Genomic DNA, 6,901 nt, shown 5'->3' with positions numbered 1-6,901 from the left:
AAAAAGAGGAGAAAAAAGTCAGAGCACGGGGCGCGAAGAACAGAGATAGAAGACGTTAGATCCAGACACGGAAACGCACTTTCATCTCTCGTCAACACGTTCTTAATTCCGTTTCTTACTTTTACGTTTTTAATTATTACAAACAGGTTTTGTATTGATTTAAATTCGAGTATGAACTAAGTTTATTTTCTAGAGATTGACATAGTCGTGGTCGAACCTATGTATTGACGTTTTGAATTTTCATTGATTTAGTTCATCGTGTTTATTTGTGATTTCTTGTCTTTAATGCTTTTGGATTACTGGCCATAATTTGACTGATCTAATAATTGAGATCTAACACTCGAGAGAGGTGATCGAAATTAGGACATGGGAAATCGCATTGTCAGATGTTTATAGCGTGCAAAAGACGTATAACTTTGGCGAATCCATAACAAGACCTTGTGTGCATTTATTACGTGTTACATGGTTTTGAATAGACATATTAAAATCAGTAATAGGTAATACAGTTCTATTTGTCACTTGAAAAAGGGAATAGAAAATATTGTGAGTTCTTGGTTAATAAATACGGTGTGATTTAATTAAATGTTAGGCAATGTTAATTTAGCATAGGAGAGACTCGACGAAATCATATCTCAATATTTATTTACTAATTGAATTTCTACTGCGTGCTAGAATTACATGAATTGTTATTTAATTTGACCTGATTTTAAACCAACTATTTGATTTGTCTAAATAAAGTCGAGCTATGCCAATTATGGTACTTAATATACAATTCTAAATATTTACTCTTCGTGGGATCGATATCTATACTCAAACCAGTACTAAAACTTGACTTCGTATACTTGCGGTAGTGAAAACACGCAACAAGTTTTTGGCGCCGTTGCCGGGGAGTAAACTATTTAATTGCATATTGATATCATTATTAATTAGTCTTTACTTTAATTTAGGCTTTATTTTATTTTCCTTATTTATTCTGTTAATTGATAATCTTCTCTGTTTTGCAGTGCATGCGAAAATATCAAAATCCCGACTTGCTGATTTTTGATCTGGAAATCGAAAGAACTGCCAGGAGATTAAGGAAAGCAAGGAGAGACGAAATTAAAGCAATGACTGAAAACAGAGATAATCAGAATGAGCTCCCTAGAGAGGTGCCAATCCGGGAACATTTCCGCCCAGTCATCAATGCTCACTACAATGGAATAGCTCGTGGAAGTATTGTTGCTATTAATTTTGAGCTAAAGCTTCACTCATCAACATGGTTCAACAGAACCAATTTGGAGGAGCAGCCACCGCAGATCCCCATCTTCACCTCAGAACTTTTCTTGAGATCACGGATACGGTAAAAATTAACGGTATTTCTGACGAAAATTATTCGATTGCGCCTGTTTCCGTTTTCTCTTAAGGATCACGCAAGGAGTTGGCTCCAATATCTACTGCTGGGAAGTGTTACTACTTGGGCAGATTTGGTTACGAAGTTTCTGTCAAAGTACTTTCCTCCTGCTAAATCTGCTCAGCTGAAAATAGATATCACCAACTTCAGGCAGAGAGAGCTCGAAGTGTTATATGAAGCTTGGGAGCGATACAAGGAACTACTCAGCAAGTGCCCGAATCATGGCTATGCAGATTGGGTGCAGATTGAGTTATTTTACAATGGTTTAGATGGGCCAACCAGAGGGAATGTGGATGCAGCCGCCGGAGGTACTATTTTTTTTTAAACACCTTATGAGGCCTATGAATTGCTTGAACAGATGACCATTAACACTTATCAGTGGCCAAGTGAAAGATCTGGATCAAGGAAACCTGCTGGAGTGTATACTGTAGACCCGATCACATCACTTACTGCACAGGTTTCGGCATTAACCGCACAGATTGCAGCGATGAACAAGCCAGGCCAATCTACGTCTGATGTAGCATTGGTGACTGCTGAGGAAGAGCCAGTTGTGGAGGAAGCTCAGTACATCAACAATCGCGGCTTTGGAGGTTATCGAGGTAATCCTCCCCCTAATATTTATCATCCAGGTTTGAGGAATCACGAGAATTTCTCTTATGCGAACAACAAGAACGTGTTGAATCCTCCACCAGGGTTCAATAGACAAAAAGGGGAAGGAAAGCCATCTTTTGAAGATCTAGTTGGTACATTGGTGACTGCGTCTGGGAAGAGAATGGTGAGAACTGAGTCTCGTCTTGATAACATGGAGACACACATGGGTAATATGGGTGCCACGATGAAATCCTTGGAAACACAGATTGGGCAACTAGCCAATGCTTTAAATGATCAGAATCGAGGACAGTTTCCCAGCAATACTGAGGTGAATCCTAGGGAACAGTGCAAAGCTGTCACACTGAGGAGTGGCAAGGAAATTGGGATTCCAGAGCCTACTGAAGAAAGTGTAGAGATTACAGTTGAGGAAGATGAAGGAAAGAGTGCAAGTTTTGGAGAAGAGAAAGCAGAGAAACCTGAGAAAGTACTTAAACAGCAGCCCTTACCAAAGGTGAATCTTTCATATCCACAGAGGTTCAAGAAGAAAGGGTTGGATGATCAGTTTGCGAAGTTCTTGGAAATTTTCAAGAAAATACACATCAACATCCCATTTGCCGATGCATTGGAGCAAATGCCCAACTATGCTAAGTTCATCAAGGATGTGATGTCCAAGAAGAGGAAACTTCAAGAATTTGAGACAGTAAAGTTAACCGAAGAATGCAGTGCAATACTCCAAAGGAAACTACCACAGAAACTCAAAGATCCAGGGAGTTTTATTATTCCTTGTGTTATTGGTGGTTCTAGAGTAAATAGAGCTTTATGTGATTTGGGCTAGTATAAATTTAATGCCTTTTTCTATTTCCAAGACTTTGGAGCTTGGCGAGGTGAAACCTAGTACTATTACTTTGCAGCTGGCAGACTATTCACTTACGTATCCACGAGGGATAGTGGAGGATGTTCTGGTAAAGTTAGACAAATTCATATTTCCTGCTGATTTTGTCATTTTAGATATGAAAGAAAACCAGGAGACCCCGCTTATCTTGGAAGGCCGTTCTTGGCCACCGGGAAAGCCTTGATTGATGTGCACAAGGGCGAACTCACATTGAGAGTAGGTGGAGATGAAGTCGTGTTCAAAATCTACAACACCATAAAAGGACCAAATGAGGTAAATACTTGTAAGAGTATTGATATAATTGATTCATGTGTATCTCATGTTGGTGCAAGTAAGTTGACAAAAGACTCTTTGGAGAGATGCTTGTTGGAGTCAGTTTCCACAGTTGATGAAGAGAACTGGGATATGCTAGAGGAGTTACTTGCTCTCAATACGCTACCTAAAGAAAAGGATAACGCCCAACTTGAAGAGTTACTTGAGGATGCAAATAAAGAGGTACCAAAAGCATCCCCTGTGTTGAAGGATTTACCGAGTCATTTGTGCTATGCATTCCCAGACGAGAGTTCGTCACATCCGGTAATTATATCTTCTGCTCTTACTATTGATGAAAAGGATAGGTTGTTGAGGGTGTTAAGAGAATTTAAATCTGCGTTGGGATGGACAATTGCTGATATAAAGGGGATTAGCTCTACTGTTTGTATGCATAAAATATTGATGCAGGAGTCATATTCCCCTTATGTTGATCATCAGATGAGGCTTAATCCAGCCATGAAAGAAGTTGTGAGGGCTGAGGTATTAAAATTGTTAAATGCAGGTGTTATTTATGCTATATCTGACAGTTCTTGGGTTTCACCAGTACAAGTAGTGCCTAAGAAGGGGGGGAATAACTGTAGTAAGAAATGAGAATAACGAATTGATTTCGACTCGTCCAGTGAATGGTTGACGAGTGTGTATAGATTACAGAAAATTGAATGATGCGACTAGGAAAGATCACTTCCCTCTTCCCTTTATTGACCAGATGCTTGATAGAGTAGGTGGTTATCGTTATTATTTCTTTCTAGATGTTTATTCCGGTTACAATCAGATTGTCATAGCACCAGAGGATCAAGAGAAGACTATCTTCACTTGACCCTACAGTACATTTGCTTTCAGGAGAATATCATTTGGTCTTTGCAATGCACCTGCTACTTTTCAGAGGTGTATGATGGCCATATTTTCTGACATGGTCGAGGAAATAATGGAAGTTTTTATGGATGATATCTTTGTGTTTGGTTCATAATTTGACCATTGTTTGCAGAATCTAACGCTTGTTTTACAGAGATGTCAGGCAAAGAATTTAGTGTTGAATTGGGAGAAATTCCACTTCATGGTCTCAGAAAGTATTGTGCTTGGGCATAAAATTTCAGCTAGAGGGATAGAAGTGGACAGAGCCAAAGTTGTGGCAATTGAAAATCTCCCACCGCCAAAGAATGTGAAAGGGATCCGAAGTTTCTTGGGACATGTCGGGTTCTATCGTCGTTATATTAAAGATTTCTCTAAGATTACTAGACCTTTATGTAATTTGTTAGAAAAAGATTCAACATTTATTTTTGACGATGATTGTTTGCAGGCGTTTAACAGGATCAAGGCAGTACTGATTTCTGCACCCATCATGATATTACCTGATTGGAAGGAGCCCTTTGAGCTCATGTGCGATGCTAGCGACTATGCTGTGGGAGCAGCATCGGGACAAATACGGGACAAGATGTTCAAAGCCATCTACTATGCAAGCCGTACACTCTGTTAGGATCGGTTATTGACTAAGGAGTGTTTAGAAGGGGGGGTTGAATAAACACTTCTAGGAATTTAAATGTTCTTCGAAAAAGGTAGTTCAGTTTTGTTACAAACTGAACTAAGTATCCCGTCGGTCAATATCAATCAGTTAAACTGAATAAGCAGTTGCGGAAAATAAACTGATTGAAAGATAGAATATCTAACTGAAAATGAAAAGCTGAAGTAAAGACAACACAATATGTTTCTGGATGTTCGGAGAATTGAATAACACCTACGTCACCCCTTCTATCTCAAGGATAGGATATTCACTAAAAGACTTTGATCGAGTACAACACTTGTACAGACCCACTTCGGTTAGGACTTATCTATTGCCTGAACTGAAACTCTTAGTATAATACAATGATCACTGTGAGTAACTGAACTTAGCACTTATTGAATTATCAATATTACAGAGTGCTAGTTTGCTCAACGTGTAGCCTTGATTGCTACGAATAGATCTAATAAGTATGAGCTGAGATTTTGACAGAGTAATAGCAAGTTTGAGATTAATCGATCGTCTCTTTTGTCATCTGCTCTTTAGTCATTTTTATAGACTTATCTTTCAACGGTAATTTTGAATTTACGCATCCGTTGATTGCCACCTCATCATTTCTTGGGCAGTGTTCTTGATTGCCACTTCATTATTGATTGTAAGACGGCGTTTTTAATTTCAATAGCCGAAATACTTTGTTCTATGCAGTGCGGCTTTCCATATTCAGTTGCTGTCTGATATGTCTTTCTGTCTGTTGAATGATCTTTCCCGAGGTATCTTCAGTTGAGAAGCTTTAATGTTTTCGGCTGAATGTTTTAACTGATCAGTTCTCAACTGATCAGTTTGTGTCAGCTGATTTCAGTTGAATGTCCAGCTGCCGAATTTGCTTTCACGTATTAGTTGATTTAATCGATTGATTTATGTTTTTGTCAAACTCCAGAATTTAGTTTCCAACAATTTCCCCCTTTATGGTGTTTGACAAAACCAAGAGACTTAACTCAGCTCTTTGTTGATAATAGATTATGCAACTGAATCATAGAATAGCTGGGTTCCTTGTAGATAATATAGAAGTCTGAGAAAATGATATCAGTAGATAATAATAGTCTGATTAATTCTTCATCTAATTCTTCAGCATAACTGAATCACAAAATAACTGGACAAATGATATCAGTTGCTTCAGCTGCTTTCCCCATTTTTGTCAAATACCTCCATTTTATCTGAGAGTTTTTTAACATCGATGGATAGAAGTTTTACATCTGACGAGATACTTGTGGCCATAGTGGTGAAGGAAATCCGCAGTAATTCTATCTGCTTTGAAACAGAGGTTTCCAGTCGCCCAATTCTTTGACTGTTTACATCCTGATTTGTAGAGAAAGAGTTGATGAGTCCCTGCTTCAGATCCTTTACAAGTTGTTCAAGAGAGTCCATATTTTTCTGAAGTTTATTCAGTTTCTCTAAGTTGGAGGCATGTGAATGGTCCAGCTTTAGAGTGTGCGATAGTTGTGTGTTCTGAATTTTGGAGATGGTAGAGGTCATTTGCTCCATATTATTCTGTAAGTGCTGAACTTCTTCCAAGATAAGTTCAACATCTGTTGAAGATGAAGGAGGAGACTGATAAGATGTTCCTGGTTCTTTAGAGATGTGCTCAGAGATGACCAAAGTTTGATCAGTTGAGACTGATTCAATGACATTTTGAACTGAAATATCAGTTTCAGTTATTTCTCCTTGAACTGGAATATCATCAGCAGTGATTTTATCTCGATCCTGAGGTGGTGAAGGAGGGTTCTGTTCAGCAGATGATAAGAGAACTGAAGTTGGTGCCTCTAAAGGATGATTGATGAAAGTGTCTGGCTCATTAGTGAGGTGAACCGGATCAGGTTGTACAGCATCAGTGACCTCTGGATTGATTTGATCAACAGAGTGATCAACTGTAGATATTTCCTGAACAACTGACTGAACGACTTCATCAATGTTTCCCAATTTCAGCTCAGCCTCAGAATACATCTTTGGAATAGTAGTTGTTGGTGTTGTCTTGAATGAAGATAGGGCAATTGATGAAATACCTTCTGGTTGGGATGAAGAATCAGCAAGATTCGTGACTGGGTTTCCAACTGAATGGTCAGCTGGAGCTTCTTCAGCAATTTTGTGAGACATCTCTGGGATGATCAGTTCTTGACCCATTTCCCAGTCTTTAATTTCTGCTTGCAGTGTTATCAGATCTGTT

At 38.8% G+C, this 6,901-nt stretch overlaps 1 non-coding gene across 1 annotated transcript; it reads right to left on the bottom strand.

Annotated features, from left to right (window-relative positions):
* Positions 1-1,511: 1,511 nt before the first annotated feature.
* On the bottom strand, positions 1,512-1,618 carry LOC140824894 (small nucleolar RNA R71). Its single transcript, XR_012116511.1, has one exon. It is a non-coding gene; the product is annotated as a small nucleolar RNA R71 (small nucleolar RNA).
* Positions 1,619-6,901: the final 5,283 nt, after the last annotated feature.

The sequence above is a fragment of the Primulina eburnea genome, chromosome 2, assembly GCF_022965805.1.
Source record: "Primulina eburnea isolate SZY01 chromosome 2, ASM2296580v1, whole genome shotgun sequence".
Classification (NCBI taxonomy): domain Eukaryota; kingdom Viridiplantae; phylum Streptophyta; class Magnoliopsida; order Lamiales; family Gesneriaceae; genus Primulina; species Primulina eburnea.
The sequence above is the reverse complement of the archived record's forward strand: the minus strand, read 5'-3'. Positions and strand labels throughout refer to the sequence as shown.